At 38.9% G+C, this 18,205-nt stretch overlaps 2 long non-coding RNA genes across 4 annotated transcripts; one reads left to right on the top strand and one right to left on the bottom strand.

The window, feature by feature from the left end:
• Positions 1-573: 573 nt before the first annotated feature.
• On the bottom strand, positions 574-12,293 carry LOC122845881. Of its 3 annotated transcripts, XR_006373150.1 has the most exons (4): positions 11,802-12,293; positions 9,843-9,966; positions 9,358-9,551; positions 574-646 (listed from the first exon to the last, which is right to left on the bottom strand). It is a non-coding gene; the product is annotated as an uncharacterized LOC122845881 (long non-coding RNA). The 3 variants fall into 3 exon arrangements; XR_006373149.1 differs by lacking the exon at positions 574-646 and having other exon boundaries at positions 7,993-9,551; positions 9,830-9,966; XR_006373148.1 differs by lacking the exon at positions 574-646 and having other exon boundaries at positions 7,993-9,551; positions 11,802-12,289.
• A 721-nt stretch (positions 12,294-13,014) lies between these two features.
• LOC122845882 lies at positions 13,015-18,132 on the top strand. The gene is made up of 3 exons (XR_006373151.1): positions 13,015-13,203; positions 14,779-14,944; positions 16,502-18,132. It is a non-coding gene; the product is annotated as an uncharacterized LOC122845882 (long non-coding RNA).
• The last annotated feature ends 73 nt before the right edge of the window (positions 18,133-18,205 follow it).

Here is an 18,205-nt window from a genome sequence, read left to right as displayed (position 1 = left end):
TCTGCTCCTTTCAGGATGAGCTGTTTTAGGGCGTTCTGTCACTTTAAATCAAAATAAGCTGCAGCCAACTCAACATTTACACTTCCATGTGACAACGACTTCCAACAGATGCAAATTTATACAACCGTACATCTTTGAAAAGAATAAATGGAGCCTCCTGCACAACCAACAAGAATGCAGTAAGTGGTGGCAGCAAAGCACAAAACCAGCTGACCAAACCTGCTGGGGCTCAGCTTGGGTTGCTAGGTGACAAATAAAATTCTGCTTGGGTTGCTAGGTAACGGCTGGGCTTGGCTGAGGTCACCAGGTGAAGACCGGCGCCTGTTAATTTGTGTCATTACATTGGTAAGGCTTTTGAAACTGGTCATTATCGGTGAATAAATGTGTGAGCAAAGTGCAAATGGCTTCTGGCTTAACGCACTTCTAGTGGTCAAAATGCCAGGAAAAGTGCTACGTTCACCATCGATATCGGTTTGAATCTGCGTTAGAGTGGCTGAGAAAGGGAAGTCAGACAAACACGTCAGTGAATGGCCTAAGGGAAACAAACAGGTTGTAATTTGAATGTGTTTCCACCTTTAAAGCAGATTTTGTGCATCGGTCCCTCATGGAGGGGGTGTAGTTTGGCGATGCTGTGTTTTCACTGAGGCTAATGAGAAAGAACGAGAAGGACAAAGAAAACACAAAACAGTAAACAACATTGTTTTTGGTAAATCCGTTCTAGAAAACTTGGAGCCCTTCATGAAGAGCCCGATATTTTTAGAAAAGTTGTTGACATACGAGGCTTGGGATAAAAGATCTTTAAAATTCAAGAATTGAAAATTCAAACAATTAGAGGCTGTAAAGCAAGATGGACGGCTGAATAAGGAACCACAAAGTTTGGATTTTCTTGCATTGGTGCAAGAAAATCCAAACTTTTCAAAAATTAAATCTTCAAACATCATCAAACTTGAGTGCTTGTTGCGCTACAGCAGCCAATATCATCCGTTTATGGGTTTGCAAAACTAGACCATGAATCTGTCAATTTATACAATTATGCATCTGACACACCCAATATTTTCCTGCTTTTGCAAATAAAACAAATCATCCTGCAGCTCAGAGAGCAGATGTAATCTTGTTTTGCTCTCTAGATTGAAGGATAATCTTGTTAACAAACAGCTGCTTCCATGAAACGAACCACAAAAAGTTGGGCGTTAAAGAGCAGAAACATCAGAAACCTGAATCTGATGAACCACATCTCTACGTTGTGAAGAGAATAATGTTGCTTCTGCTTTCTGTCGTGGAAATGTTGCACAGCAGCAGCGACATATTGAGCTGTAGCTGTGCACAGATCAATCTGCAGCACAAAGGAAATCAATACGGCGGAACCGAGTTAGTCCGTTGAGCCGAGTGCAGATCATTAGATTGGATGTGGGAGAGGAGAACCATTCCAGTAAATGGAAATAAAAGCATTTCCTGTGCTGGAATCTAGCTTTAGCGCACAAGTGTAATAATTGTGCTCAGAAATGATTGTCACAAACATTGTTTCTAGAGATGGAGGTAATCAGAATAATGACTACTTCACTGTTTTGGTGTTTTCCATTAACTGGTGCAGCCATGCCTGTGGGGAAAAAAATCCAGTGACTCATTATCTCTGAAATGAAACTATTATCTTGAAAATAATAAATAAACCCGTTCTGCATAATGTGATATTACACATACAGAGCGCCGTTCAGTGGATCCGTCTGAAAGGAAAAACACCCATATGGCCACATTGTTTTGGAAATAAGGAAGCACGGATGCTCAGTCACCTGTTATTCTTAAGTATGGATGAAATTGCAGTGATGGTTTTCAAATAAGACAGCTTGAGTTTACCTCTGCTGGATAAAAATAGCCACTACACTGCCGGATCTCCAGCTGTTCCTTTATCCCCGGCTCAATCCAGTCATTAAAACTTTCACATCTTTTCAAACATTTGTTGAAAAAGCTGCCAAATCACAGGGAACTGTCTAAGCAGCAGGCACAATTCACAATCTAAAAAACTTACAGGGCTGGAACTAAGTGAGAATAGCTGCTGGGGGAAGAGGAAAGCTTGAAAGTAGCCATCTGACTCTCTGTACTGCTGTTTAGTTTGGAAAACGACAAGTTTTTGTTTGTGAAAACTTCTGCTTCTCTGCCTTACTCATTTATTTAAATGGATGAAAGACTAGCTGAACTTGTTGCCCTACATATTTTGTAATTTTTCTATTACAAGTTGCTGTTATGTAAAAACTCAATTGTACATCTTTTTTATATGTTTTATGTAATTTTTACAAATAAAAGAAGAAATCAGGGTCATGGAAGCTGGATTGGGACAAACTTTCTGAAAGTTTTTATCAGCCGTTAGAAACAAAATATCTAGCAAGCCAACCTGACTGGTTTGTTATCCAACAGAGTTAGCTCTGGCTAATAAAGCAGAATCTGTTCTCAAAACGCATTGCAGCACAAACGTGACATCACGTGACAATAATTTATTTTAATTGATAAAAACTACAGTACAGCATTATTTTACATTTGAAATGAATGTTTGTCAAATAAAGTCTATAGTCGGTTTTTAGTCACCTGATTTTGATTTCAGATGGAGAGCAGGAAGTAAAATGTCAATGAATGTTGAATTGCATCGAGGCTTTGCATTGTAGCCCTCTAAATCCAGATTCAATACACTAACAAACATGTTACATGAAACATCTTTACTTCGTAAAACTGCAATGGGAGCGAAAACTGGATGTTACTACTGTCGGAAACAACGAAGAAGACGACAGGAAGTGGTAGGAGGATGCTGCAGTTTGTTTTTTTAATGACGTGATCAAACTTTTTCACGTGTAATTTAATTGAAATTCTTATTTAATAGAAACACACCAATTGTAAAATTGTAATTTTTTCCAACATTATCAGAATATTGACAAATCTTTGTGCACATTTGTAATGGAAATGCAATTACTAGCATTAGCAGACGATGCTCCTCCCGACCACAGACGTAGATTTAAAATCCACATTTTACAGCATTCTGCCATCCTTTTACACGTTTCACATTTATGAACGGCAACCTTTGTCGGTGGGTGAAAAGGTTTTCCCTTTCCTTCATTAGAATGACTGGAGAAGACGATCTGCACAAAACATCTGCATCAACGTGACGTCTGGGATCCCTTCAAATATTTCAGGGTATCGAACTACTTCCATGTTTGACGTCAGTACCATGTTCCGTTAGTTTTACAACATACGTGACAATCTTAAAAATAGCTTTGTAAACTCATTTCTCATCTGTTTTAAATCATTTCAAAGGTTTGAGGTCTGTGACCCTTTGTGTCGTCAGACCAGCTCTACTGCTGGGATTTTAAATTCTATCATTAACTAAAAACTTTGACTGAAAAATGTGAGTAATCACATTTATTTCACTGTTTAATAAGTTTTAATAACTCATTGCCACGAAGGGTGACAAGTTTTTATGTTTTTGGCATTTAATTTTCCACCCAGGTTGTTTAGTTTTGCTTCCTTTTCCCAGTAAAAAAAAATTATCATTTGAAAATATTGTCTTCGAGTTTAAGCCGCTACTAAATTATTTTAGAAATCGATTATTCTGCCGATTCAACGATTAATCAGATAGAGATAAATGACATTTTACAGCTTTTTCATTTAAACACTTAAGCCGTTTTATACACTATTAGAAATATATTAAAACATGGATATAAATATAAATAAATTCCCTTGCAAATAGAAAATATAAGACAGTAACATAACTTTCCTTCAGTGAATTTGAAGCACTATTCCACTAAAGGAGTTTTAAAACATATTCACATTGCAAAATTTACATATTTTATGTACAGATTTGGTTTAATTACTGCTCTAAATATGTTGTTTTTTCAGCAAATGCTCTTTTTTTGAATCTCTACATTCCTGTTAATTACTAAATTAGTTGACGACTAATCAATTAATTTGATTAATCGATTAATCGTTTCAGCCCTGTTTGGGCAATTATTGCAGTTAAAACTTGTTTGATTCTGACAGGACATCTAATCATTAGCAAAAATCATCAATCACAACATTCGCTTCCAGATGTTTGAGCATTAACGTTTTAAAATCTACGCACCGAGCGTGTAAATCCACCCGCAAGCCGGTCCTCCAAGACCTTCAATCAAGGTGTGTGAGGTTGAAAACTTGATTACTTTCAAGTTAAACCAATTTCCAGCAGAATTGAATTCTTGTTCTCCGTTGCAGGTGAGCACCCCGCGGACGTCTGCGTCTTCCCAAAGAAATAAAGCACCTATAAACAGCAGCCTTTAAGGGAGGGGGAAAGTAGAGCCAAAATGCAATTAATATGCAAATTTTAAGGGGAGACTTACTGGGGAGCCTTAACAAACACCCGTGTGTTGCGAGATAAGGCTGTTTTCAGGTTGTTTTCTTCTAACCTCTGCTTGTCCAAAGTCAACGCCTTGGGGAGCTGAAAGTCTCGGAAGCTCCTCATAATGGATTTTGTTCTAGGAAGCGGGTTGAGGTTGTGCTTTTAGCATTCATTCTGCTAAAACAGCAACTAACTTCAACAGATCACTTTTTATTTTCATCCCATTCTCTCTTTTTCATCAAGTTTTCTCAGAATCCCATTAAAAGGTGTCAAACTTGAGGCCTGGGGGCCAAATGTGGCTCGCCATAGCTTCTTATGTGGGACACATTAATAGAAACTTGGAGATAGCAGTTGTTTGCTTAAATATTATTTTATTAATCAACTCAAAGGCGTTTTTATCCATTTACCGCAATATCACATCAGTTCCTTTAGTTTTCTAGCCCAGCCATTTTTAGCACTAATGAAAATTTGACTATTTTCTAATATTTCGACTATATTCTCCTGTGACTAATCTCATAATGCAATCACTTTATTCTTGTAATGGTTTTTAGTATGGCCCTGATACTCCATCAAACAAAATATTTAATAATATTTTAACAGTTTGTTAATGGGGTTTAGTGGCACTATCTGGCACAATCGGCCCTTTAAGAACATTCCTAATCTTGAAACGAGTGAAAACGAGTTTGACCTCCTGTTAGACTCTGGAGCAGGAATGGAAGGGAAGATGGAGGGAATACGTATCCTCAGGCAAGAGGAGAGAGTCTGCATTCAGGTTGGATTCATGTTGTGACCGCGGTTCGATGAGGAGCGACAGACAAGAAGAGAGAAGATCTTCAGGAAGAAACAAGACAGACAGACTGGTTTTGGAGCGGCAGAGCAATTCCGTCTGATGGATCTAATTCCCCCGACTCTCCGTCTCCCCAATTCCCACCCTAATGATTCATCCTCCACCTCCAGGCCTCCACGCCGTGATTCACGCCCAGCTGAGTTATTGCTGCGGCCGCCAGCGGAGCTCCATCGCTTTACCTCCATCTTGGGTTTTCATCCAACGAGTATATGAGCTGCGACCAGCGCCTGATTGCACTGAAGTGCCCAGCTCAGCAGTTTTTATGAGGCTGCGCGCTCTTATTCACACGCTGCTGTAGCTTTGATGGTCACTTTTCCAGGAAGAGTTTTCCATTTTTTAAAAGCTCCAGCATTTACAACTGATGGTGAGAGACGATGCAGAGGAGGCGACGCTATAAACGTTGATTAGATGAATGTGGAGTATCTAATAAACAAGAAGCCATTGGTATTCCTTTAACAGCATGGAGATGAAGGAGTCCGAACATGACGGTTCAGGTCAGCAAAGAACAATCACAAAGAGAAAGATGGAATCTGATTCAATGTTCAGCGATCGATTCAGTTTGAAGACTGTGAAAATTCAAGGAACCATGATCAGCACAATCCAACGGTAGCTAATTTATGTAACTTATACATTTTATTTTTTTCCATCTTTGTTAAAACTGTCACTGTACTGTGACCATGGGCGTAGGTTTGGGTATGGACGGTCGTGACACGTCACGACCGATATTCAAGGGATATAAAATAGTCCCGACCAATTTTTGCCATATAAATAAAAATAATTAAAAAAACATATGTATTTTTTAACAAAAACAAAATAAATAAACGAAAATCTTCATTGATTAGTTTAATATTTCAATATACTACGCAGTGGTAGCATTCATTTTAAAATTCGCTGTTATGAACTATGACGACCCATGCCGCTATTGGCTCAAAGAACGTGGATCTACGTTCTTTGATTGGCTGCAACAGGCGGCGGCCAGCTGGCCACACGCGGAACGGAAGCTTGGTCCATGGAGCTGAAAGTGAACGCGTCTCCTTCTGAGTTTGACATTTATTATGAGTCTCCGAGACCATGTCGCCACCAAAATAGAAAAGGATGACAGACATTAGAAGTTATTTCGCTACCTCGGCTGTAAGTACAGTGAGTGGACCCATAAGTTAGATATCTATCACGCAACGCATTTGTTGTAAAGTCCGGTGTTTAGTAAGGTCAGCACTGAATGTGAGGTAGAATAGGTCTGTTAATTATGTCATATTTTTTCACATAGGATGCTCAGACAGCTTATTAAACCAATGTTTCTTTTGCTTTTGATTTAGTGTTGTGATCCAAGTCTGATCCAAGTCAACAATTTCAAAATATATAAAATATTGTTACTGCTAAATTCTGTAACAACATACTTGTCTTCATAAGCTATCTGTGTCTAGCTAGCGATTCATATTTATTTTTTGTGTATTTTATTTTCATACCGGTTAGTGAATCATAGAATTTGGCTCTGGAAATGGAAGCAGAACCTTGTACATCGAGAACTTGTTTCCGCCCGAGCTTATTTTGCACGTTCACCGTCCGCGTACGACCTGAATGTGAACATTTCTTATTCAATTCTCACTTGGCCTCACTAAAAGCTCAACAATTCAGAGTTTCTCATAAATCCTTTATTGTCACTAAATATCATATTCATTGTTCCAGGTAAGGGAAGTCATGCCTTGCTGCATTTTACAATGAAGTTAAGTTTTATACTGTCGACTATCAAAGACAAAAAAATAGCTACTAAAACAATTGAAATCTGTTTTGCCTTGGATGTACAGTTGGGAACCGAAGCCCCGTCGCTTTCTCTTGAACATGTTTATCTGTATTTGTGTTTTCTTGAGGTAGAACAAATGTTTCACTCTGTCGTTATACAGTGTGTCTGTAAATAAAGTTTAAAAAAAAAACCACCCTCCACCCTCACTCAACAGACTTCTTTTGGCTTTGATGTCAGACAGTGATGTCACTCATCCTGTCTGTGACATCACTGGTGACTGTATTCAGAGATTCCACAGAGAAATTCATTTGCAGTTTGAGCAAAGTTTGAGAGAAGATGGCGGAAAAGGATTTGTTGCGTATCAGAGCAGATATTTTGCAGAAGAACCGTGAAAAGCTGCAAAAAGACAATGAGCAGCTGCAGAAGACCATCGAAAGCCTTAGGATTAAACTGGAGCGCTTGAACAGAACCGACAGCGAAAGCAGCTGGCACGCAGATGACAACATTTTGGTAAATTCTAATGAGTATTACAAACAGAATATAAAGAAACTACAACTGGATTTGGATGAGGCAAAAGAAACCATTCAACAGCTAAGATGCGACTATGAAATAATTCTGAACCGAAACGCGACACTGAAAGAGCAACGGGCAACACTAAAAACAACCATAGCAGATACTTTAAGAGAAACCAGAGAAAAACTGAACTGGGTGGAAAAAGAAAACGAAGAGTTGAACAAAGAAATTGTTACTCTCAAGTTACGGCATGAAAAAATAAAATCCATGGTGGCTCAAAATACAAGTGATGTCCCACAGAAAGAAAAGACCGTCGACCAGAAGCCTGAAAAAATCGAACCGACGATAATTCAGAGAGTTGGGCGAAAATTTATTGAAATGTACAAGTCGGGGACATTAAGGTATTGGGTGCCACCCTGGATTTTTTAAGTAAAAAACAAAATCTTTGTGCCAATCGATGACATTTTGTCACAAGGAAGTCTTTATAGTCCCTCTTAGCTTGAAGAAATAAATAGTTAAGAGTGAAATAACCTTTTCGACATAATCACTCTTGTTCTCTAAACTATTGGTATAAGTTTCATATCAACAGGAGAAGAAACAGGGGATGCAAATACTGTCAGGCTCAGACATTAAAATGCATCTTCTCATATATTAATAGACTGGACGGTTAAGGCTGATATCAAATTTCCTCCGTTTTCTCATGCTTTAAGTCAGGGGGGTCAAACTCACTTTGGTTTAGGGGCCACATACAGCTTAGTCTGACCTCCAGGGGCCACACAAGTAAACATTGCAAGATTAAATAGAGCTAAAATAAAAGTGGACTTGTTGATTTTTATATTAAACAAATTTCACTTTTACAAAATATATTATGAAAAACCTCAGAGGTTTTAGGAAAAGTATGTGGATTTCAACAATACTTTTACTCAGTTAAACATTTATTTAAGTGCATTATGCATAAGAACTGATCACAGTGATTGCACAATGTTGCAAAAACATTTATTCACACATTTTGGAACTTAAAACATTGTCCTGCATGACAAAATACATTAAACAGACACAAATTAAGAAATGATTTAAAATCAATTTTCCACATCTGGGAATCATTTTGAACAAATTATCTGGCTTCACACATTTGAAATCTTAAGTGTAAGTTGTAAGGTCCCACCAAAACTTAGACCAAATCTACACCCTTGACTGTAACAGTACAATATGAGATAAATAAGTTAGGAAAAAAAATAAAACACAAGCTCATTTTTTTCTTTCAGTGTTAATTAGAAACAACCAATCACAGCCAGAAGGCGGGTCTTAGTGCTGTTAATCATGGTCATGTGGGTACTTTTAGCACCTCAAAAAATTATTTATTCACTAGCTACATATGTAGATTATGTTTAGTTAGAAATGTTTAACTTAGGCCTTTTTCAGTAAGGACAAAAATCAATTAATGATGAATTAAAACCAGGTCTAATTTTCATTTGCATGATTTATTGTTTTTTCTCTTTTCTCTCTCTATTTCTACCAAAAACTGAGCGACTAAAGTCTTCAGTCTGCTGTTTTAGCCTTTTTTAAGGACAACTTTACTTACAGAGACTTCATACTTCATTTTATTTGTTGTTTTGTTTGGATATTTTAAATGTCTTCCAATTCTAGTGTTAAATCTCCATTAGATTTTACAGTGTATTATCATTTTATTACGGGAAAATGGTCTCAAAACAACATTATCATTTATTGCAATAACTTCCCGGACAATTTATCGTCCAGGCCGACTAAAGCTGCATACAAATAAAGGGTTTTGTATGCAACTCTTTAATTCAGTCACACAGACCCCCTCCGCTGGTTGCACACCCATGCAGAGGGGATAATCTGGCATGCACTGGCGTCATGATTAAAGTGTACTCCACTCACCTGCCCAAGTCCAATCAAGGCCTGCACTGATTGCAGCAGCTTGCAGAAGACAAATAGAGTTGGGGGAGGTTAGAGGAGTGGAAGGTCCGTATCTGGTGAGGTGACACTGCGCTGGAGCCTTCGCCCCAGGGAGGATCCATCCTCTCCACTCCGGCCAGACGGGGTGAATCAATCATCTGCAAAGATGTCAGCATCTGCCCAAGCAATTTCAGATTGGAATAAATGGCAGATGGGGATGTTGTTCCCTCTGTTTAATCAGTTCCACCAAATGTGGTTTTATCTCTTATAAAATGAAACCATCTGTAGCACGTAGGTGTAAGGATCAAGTGAGGGAGGACGCAGGGAGACGAGAGATGTGCGTTGGAGTGTGTGCGTGCTTTTTTAAATGTGTGTGTGGTGATGGAGAGGGAGAAACTGAACGCTGTGAAACAGAAGCACTTATCCATTACAAAGAGAGAAAATGTAATCTTACTGCAAGCTCACACCTCCAGTCTAATCTCCAGTTTCTCCCTCAAAGCAGCGTGGCCCAGGGGTTTCACCATCACATCTGCAGCCATCTACTTCCACCTCTGCCTCCAAACACACACACCGCCGCTGTCATTTGGTCCCCTAAACCCAGTTACAGCAGAAACATTAATGATAAATCCCCCCATTTTTAACCAGGATGAGAACGTATGCATTTTAATTCTCACAGTATTGGTTCAGGAATGTCTCTGCAGTAATTCGCTCCTCATTCCTCCATGCAAACCAACCAAAAATGTACAATAATATTCCTGCTGTCTCATTGCTAGTAAACATAACTACCAAGGTAATTCACTGTTACTAAACTACAACAAAGTAGTTAGAAACTATTAGTGTTTTCAGAAAACACTCTAGGATTGGCTGAGAAAATTAATCCAAATAAAGACATGTTGTGAAAAAAAAGTCGTACAAGAATAAAGTCACAAGAATAATCATAACACAATGAGATACAACTCATTACCAGAACGGTTGTAATAATACAAGAATAAAGTAGTATGACAAAAAAGTGGAAACATGAGAATAAAGTCACAATATCACCAAAATAAATTTGTAATATTAGGAGAATTAAGTAATTTAATATTAACTACATTAAACTGTTGTCATACCCATGGTAAAGATTAAAGTAAATAAGTTAAACATAATTCCTACAGTATTCCCTGAGTGTTGTCTGAAAGGCAGCATAATCCTTATTTTGTTTGACCATTTGTCAGAAGAAAAAAACAATCCAGTTTGGAAGGGAAGAGAATGGAGCATCATCTTTTCACCAACTCTTTATTGGACTTTATTAGAGCAAAGTGGTGAATGTCAATAACAAATTTAATTAAAATTGGCAAAGAAATTCTGAGATTGGAATCAGACAAAGAGCTAAAAAGTTCAGATATTGCACAATCATCTCCAGTGGTTTAAAAGTTTATATTAGTTTATTATTTCTCAATGTTCTGCATCAGAAGACATATTATTGTAAACCAGCCAAAGTAGAAATGATTAGTAAGGAATCAGAGTTTCCGACTTGTTAAAATCTCAGCATTGAAAGTTAAAAGTTGTTCTCAGAGCTGAAAGATCTCCATCGGCCGCAGAATCTCCGTCTGCTGGCAGGATGCATTGCGATAATTGTGAAAATGACTTCGGAGTCCAGCTGAGTGCTAAATGGTTTCTCTAAGAGTCGGCTATATCCGGACGCTTCACATCCACTTTAGTTTCTGGCTCCTGCATTTTTAATGCTAAGGCTAAAATGGCTCTCAATACAGAAACGAAGAGACCCTCAGGCGAAAGCAGTTGGACTGGACGTCAAGTAATAATTCAGAAACAGATTTCAGCCATCAATCAACACGACTCATCATTAACCTGGCAACAAAGACAAATTTTAATAAGTCCGACTTAAATTAAAGGTGTCATTTTACAGAGAATCAGCGGATTATTTTTCCTATTTTTTATAAGCAAGTAGAGTCAATTTACTAATTAGACCAATGGAAAAGCTGGTATAAGAACCACATTTATTGAATTACATTTGATATTTTCCTTTAATGCATTTACAAATATGCATGATGTGTGATAGATGTATACAAATGTCTATCATAGAAATATACTAAGAGAAAATATTACATTTTGAATATAATATGGAGGACAACGAAAAAAAAAAAGTTTGGACTGAAACAGCAAATGACTTGTGGTGCTAAGTACTTAGCACATGACAATATTTTGTAGATTAAAGTTTCTGTATATTTCTGTAGGCTATGTTTTTACAGAGGAAAAAAATTTATAAAAATGTCTAATGCATAATTTATAAACAAAATATTTGCCTACGTAATACAACAAAAATTGCCCAAAACGTTTCACCCCGTAACTGCGCAACTAGTGCCAGTGAGTAATGGCGTCGCCCGTTTGCCAGTTGGCTATAAGCCGTTTAACTGACTGTAACTCACCAAAACTTCGCCAAATGTTTCATTCTTCTCGTTCTTGTCCTCAACCTCGGGCCTGTAGGACCACACACCGTTCTTCGGACAGGTAACATAAATCTCAAACGTTTTAATCTCTCAAAATTCTCCATTTCTCTCTTCATAGTTTAACATCGGATCTGCTCCGTCTCTCTTCGAATTTCTTCCCGGAAGTGCCAATTTTCAGGGCGGGACTTAAGCGGTCTCACTAATCAGAAGTCAGCATTTCCTTATACAGCCAATAAGAACTCTTCCTGGGAACATGTCTATGATTGACACGTTATACAGACTATAAGGGATAGAGTTTTATAGTACTAGTGCTAAATTAAGCCAATAAAACCTACTTTAGTAAAACAACAATTTTACTGACAGATTTATTACTGAACTGGATTAATAAGGTTATTAAAATGGCAGCATTTCTTCCACTGGTTTACATAAATATTTAGTAAATCTGCTAAGTATTTAGCTCCAAAATATTTAGTAACCAAGTTAAGTATTTAGCTCTGTACTAACAAAATATTTGGCTAAGTATTTAGCTAGCTGACTTGGCCTTTTCCTAACTTCTCTCCACAAATCAATCTTTACTTATTTAGCAAAGTGCTTTAAATTATAGATATATTATTAAAAATATGCCAACTGCAATGACAAAAACAAGTTGGCTACATGGAAACACAGCAATTTCAAAAAAAAAAAAAAAATACACGTTTTTGTCAGGGTGAAATTTCAGTATTTCTAGCTAATCAATATTTAGCTAATAAGCAAATTTAATTCCCTATAAATGGGAAAGGAATATCAAATGTTAAGAGCTATTCAGTTAGTAGTTTCTAAAGTGATAAATATTTAAGTTGTAAATTAAATATTTAGTTTGAAAATGTGCCATTTATAAATGAATGAACATGGTCAAAATATAACTTTTAAAAAATTAACACTTATATTTTTCCTCTTATGACCGGCTAAATAACCCAAATTATTCTGGTAATTTTTACTGCATCACTTTACAACCACAATCCAATATATTTTCCTCCTACTGACTAGTTTTATATGACTTAAATCCAGAGTATTGTAGTTAATTTCCAACAGGTCCTCCATCTGCAGACTGAGTTTTTTACAGTTCTTCTGAGACATGAAAGCATCTTGTAAAACAATCCCGGCTGTCCTTTGTCCTCACCGTCTCTGCTTTTCTATTTCTATCTCTGAGGGAACTAATTTAGGGCTTTCAGACAGCCAGGTAAGCAGCCAGGGAGGCAGGAGCCGAACAGAGCGAACAGCCAGCCATACATATGGATCAGGTCGGCAGCTGAGCATTAATGGCCTCCCCCTGGAATCTAAAACACAGGCGCAGGCCAGAGAGGAGCTCCTGGGGGAAATCAGAATACCAGCAGCCATTCAGGTCAGCTTGTTCATGTTCGCAGCATGTTACAGCTCCATTTCTGTTCCCCCACCCCTCGCACTCACACCACCGCCTTCTCTCAGGTTATTCATGCACTTTTATTCAATATCAAGCAGAGAGCAATGGTGACTGTTCACTGGAAACACAGAGAACAGAGACAATCTCTGGCAAACAAAAGATCTCAGGAGATCAGAATTTAACCATGATCAATACTTTAATCAAGTTTATTTCTGTAGCACATTTCAGCAACAAGGAGGCTCAAAGAGCTTTACATCATCAAAACAACATAAACACATTATCAACAATCATGAAAACCAGTAATGGACGTTACATTTTGTCAAGTGCCTTAGTCAAAATCTTCAATAAAATTGTCAAGTGAAAGGTGTCAAAAAATTACTCTTATATTGCAGTTTAATTAATTAATCAGGCTTTATTAATTGAGCAAAAGGCTTCAAATGTGTTTTCTCAAGTAATAGTCGAGTAGACTCAATTCAGTTTGGAACCAAAACTTCATCATCTGCTCCATTTCCAGCTGCTGTGGTTCTCTTTCTCTCTGCTGAGTCAAACCAACCTGTTCCCCTCCTCACCTGTGGGGGCGCTGCACCAAGAACCACTGAAGGAAACAACAACAGCAACTTCCTTCTGATGCCTCCTTCTATGGAGGCATCAGATTTTACAAGTTGTAGGATTTCTCTTTTTTCTTTGGCGAAAGATCTCCACCTATTTCTCCTGCCAGCGCTAGGCTAGCATGTTTGTTTTGGTTGTATTTACCCAGAATGCCCTGCACTGGCAGACCAGAGTTCACTTTTATGGTGATTATGTGTTCAAGCAAAGTTGACTTTCTAGTCAAGCAAACTTCAGTTTCCTTAAAGTGGACTAAACAGGGCCGGTGTAAATGTACGCTTAGTGTTCTCCTGTTCAGTCCGCATTAATCCAACTGCAGTCGGTTTGTCTAGAAAGTCCGATTTGTTTGGGGAGGAGTGAACACTTAATTGAACCAAAAAATACAAACTCTGGTGCTCCAAACCTCAGTATATGTATATGTGACCACCAAGCAGACCAGAGTCTGCTCATAAAGCAGGAAGTACAAAAATCCTGCCAGCGGGGTTACATGACTCAAGGTATTTTATCAAAACAAAGAGAAATTCTCCAACTACTGCAATCAGAGACCACTCCATTTATTTTCAATTTTGTAAAGAAGGAAGTTGCGCTCGGTGTCTTCAGAGGTTTTTCTGTTGTTTCTCTCAGTGGTTTTTTTGTGCAGCGCCCCCAAAGGCGTGGAGAGGAACAGGTTGCTAAAAGGATTTGGTTTAAGCGAACCGCAGCAGCTGAAAATGTGACAGATGTTGCAATTTTGGTCCCAAGCAAACTAAGTCTACCAGACTATCAGGTGAAAGTACCAACAAAAGAAGAATCAAACAAGTGCAGCATAAAATATGTTTCTTAACTTGGGAAATTCTCACTATAAGAATACACCTCTGCAAAACAGATTTTATGTTTTACACGTCTGCACCAGGGGTGCCGGTAAGTGTGGAGGGTGATTTCTTCTTTCTGAGTCATTCGATGTAATTTCAGGAGGTCACTGACTCACGACGCAGTGACTCACGGCTCCATCATGAGTCCTGAAGCCAACGGTCACATGGGGATCCGCACAACATCCCGGCTGTAATTCATCCAACAAATTCATGCGCACGGATCAGACTTCAGGAACTTTCACCCGTTTACCAGCCTAGCCAGAGCGGTGGGTGTTTTCTGGAGAACAAAGGGCTTTGTCTGTGCCAGCTTAAGAATGCCGACAATGTGACGGTCATAAGTTGGACTTCTGACCTCGCCGGAGCGCCAGTTCCTCCCACACACCCCACATAATACTGCCTATGTCCTCACTGCTGACGCGCTTGAAAGTGCTGATTTGTAAATACAAAACATAACATTGATTTCTGCAGAATGGAGACGTGAATGCACAGTTTAATGAAAACTTCTAAGAATTTAAAGAATGAGTTTAAACTGACTGGAATAACTTTAGGAATAGTCTTAGAATTAGAATCACTGAAAGGTTTCATTTCAGTTTTGCACTTTAAATCTACTAATTATATTCAAAGTAACAACAAATAAAGGCTTTAATAGAGTTGTATTTATTTCCATGTTTAGTTATTTTAGCAGCAGTTGTAGTTTAAATTAAGTAGTTTAAATTGAGTAAATATTGCAAAATTGATATTTATATTTAATTTTTTTTTGTGGTGTGAGAATCTCGTACCGGTTTATGGCTCGCTGTGGTAGAACCAGCCTTTTGCATCCATTTAAATTTGTTTGTAATACAAAGATCAGCAGCTATATTTAGTGTTTATTATGCAGAATATTAAACCATCTCTGTTTCTTATAGAGTTAAACAGATCTAACCTGTTATGCTTCCTTGAACAGTTTAGGATTCTACCTTGTACAATGGATACAGCGGTAAAACCAGCTGACCAAACGTGCTGGAGCTCAGCTTGGGTTGCTAGGTAACGGGCAGAATTCCACTGTGGTTGCTAGGTAACGGCGCAGTGCCCCTGGAATGTGACTCTAATTTGAAAGTTTTTGAAAGGACTCCATTTATAGACACCAAAAAAATCATTAAGTTATTACTAAAAAAAAAAAAACATCTGGGTGTTTTTTTAAGTGCTTGGGCTGTTTTTGGAAGCAGTTGAGACCCAAATGGAAGAACAAAAATGTGCAAAATATGAACTAATTTAAGCAGTGAAGGAAAAAATGAGACTCTTTGTGTAAATGTGACTTTTTTCATGGATTTTAATGCGACTGGAGCTCATCCACAACTCTGACTCAACAAATCCCACCAATAAACTCCAGCCCACATTTCTCTCTCCATCCATCCATGTCCATCACTCGGCTCGTCTGTGTGTGTGTGTGTGTGTGTGTGTGTGTGTGTGTGTGTGTGTGTGTGTGTGTGTGTGTGTGTGTGTGTGTGTGTGCGTGTGTGTGTAGAGGCAGGCAGGGATGGTTGTGTCTTGATGCAGCGGCAGCAGCAGCCTGTGGAAACAAAGGCAGGGTGATTTATAGCTCCGTACCGAGAGCATAAATCACACCTGCAGCGCCGCGCCTTTAAACGCCCCGCGTCCTGACAGCATTTACCTTTTATAAATGATTGGGCTGAACCTCCCATGGAGCCCCGGACTACGCAGCTCACTCACTCCCCATCCCGCTCCTCCTTTGTTTCACCTCTCGCTAGCGTCAGCCCTGCATCTTCCTAAACCTCCTCCTGCTCTTCTCTCTCATCCTATCTGTCCTCTCCCTGTTTTCGCAGAGCGTGATGGCGACTCGCTCGGGATATATTGCTCTCGCCTTTCAGAAAGCGTCTGCATCCGCAGCCGTTAAGGAAATGAATGTGTCAGTCACGGCCCTATCTGCCTTCCTCATGAGGAGGAGGAGGAGGCCTGGCGGGATAACCGTACCTGCGTACGGCGGAGGAATAGCGAATGCGGCTGCAGATAAAGGTGACGTCTTGAGGCCATTACTTATCCAGCACAGCAGCAAAGGTTTGCAGATATTATACCTGCTGTCTCCACATAATAGCTCTCGGTTGGAAGCAAACACACACACAGACACAGACACGCATGAGGAAATGTAACGAGCACAAACAACCAAGGCCCACACGCAAATTTACACACGTCTCGGCCGCTAAATCTGCGAAAACACACACACACACACGCATGGACACACTGGGATGCCTCGCCTCGCTGAGTTAAAACAGATGAAAGAGCTGCTAAATGAAATCTGACTCAACAGTTTAAAATGCAGCACTGCAGCTCTGCGAGGATCAGTACAGCAAAACGACGGCATTCCTCAAAGCTGCCACAGTAGCTACCGTCCAGATGCAACTTAGGTTTGTTATTATGCTTCCTTGAACAGGTTAGGAAAGGCCTGTGGCCTATTCAAAACATGCTTGTTACACTTCTACACAAAATCATTCTTAGATAATGAGATTTTAGTTTGGTCAGTTTTGTCCCCATCTCATCATTTACATTCACACTTGAAAAGAGATACGCAATTATACAACTGTACAGCTTTGAAAAGCATGAGTGGCGCCTCCTCCACAAAAAACAAGAATGCAGCTACTGGTTTCTGGATGGTAGCTAATCAATAGAAGAACAGAACAGTTGTCTTTTCCAGGGGCTATTATACAACAAACCAGCTGACCAAATGCACTGGAACTCAACTTGGGTTGCTTTGTAGCTACGCAGTAGTTACCTATCATGCGTTCGATTCACTTTGCTGTTTTATTGGCTTTATCTGTATATTAAATATGTTTCTTTTTTTTTCTTTTTCTCTCCTGTTCATTAATTTATTTTTAAATTTAAAGTGAATCGAACCTAGCACCCAGCAAGGTGGAGTTCTGCTGGAGTTGCTAGGAAACGGGTGGAGTTCTGCTGGAGTTGCTAGGAAACGGGTGGAGTTCTGCTGGGGTTGCTAGGAAACGGTGCACCGCCCATGAAATGTGACTCAACAATTGGGAGGCTTTTTAACCGACTCCCTTTTCCAGACATTAACTTATTGCCAAAAGCAACTTGGGTGGCGCTACAGTCCAGACTAAAATAGAAGTACAAAAAAAGAGTAAAACGTGAATCAACTTTGGTGCAACTTCCTTCTTCGCAAAATGGATACAGAAATGGAGTGGCGTCAGATTTTAGCAGTTAGAGATTTTTCTTTTGTCTTTGGTAAAGACCACACGCCATTTTTCTGCTAACGCTAGGCTAACGTGTTTGTTCTGGTTGTATTTACCTAGAAAGCCCTGCGCTGTAGTCCACTTCCTGCTTTCGTAGACGTCTCCGGTCTGCTTGATGTTCACATACACATTTAATCCACACCAGATTCACTTCAATCAGAACTGAGGTTTTTAGAAGGACCAGAGTTTGATTAGCATTCACATCTTGTCAAATGAACCGGACTTTCTAGACAAACAAAAATGTATTTCACAGAACTGCAATAAAAGTTTTTTTTGTTTTTTTTT

Source organism: Gambusia affinis, linkage group LG16 (assembly GCF_019740435.1).
Source record: "Gambusia affinis linkage group LG16, SWU_Gaff_1.0, whole genome shotgun sequence".
NCBI lineage: Eukaryota > Metazoa > Chordata > Actinopteri > Cyprinodontiformes > Poeciliidae > Gambusia > Gambusia affinis.
This window is presented reverse-complemented; position numbering and strand designations above follow the sequence as displayed.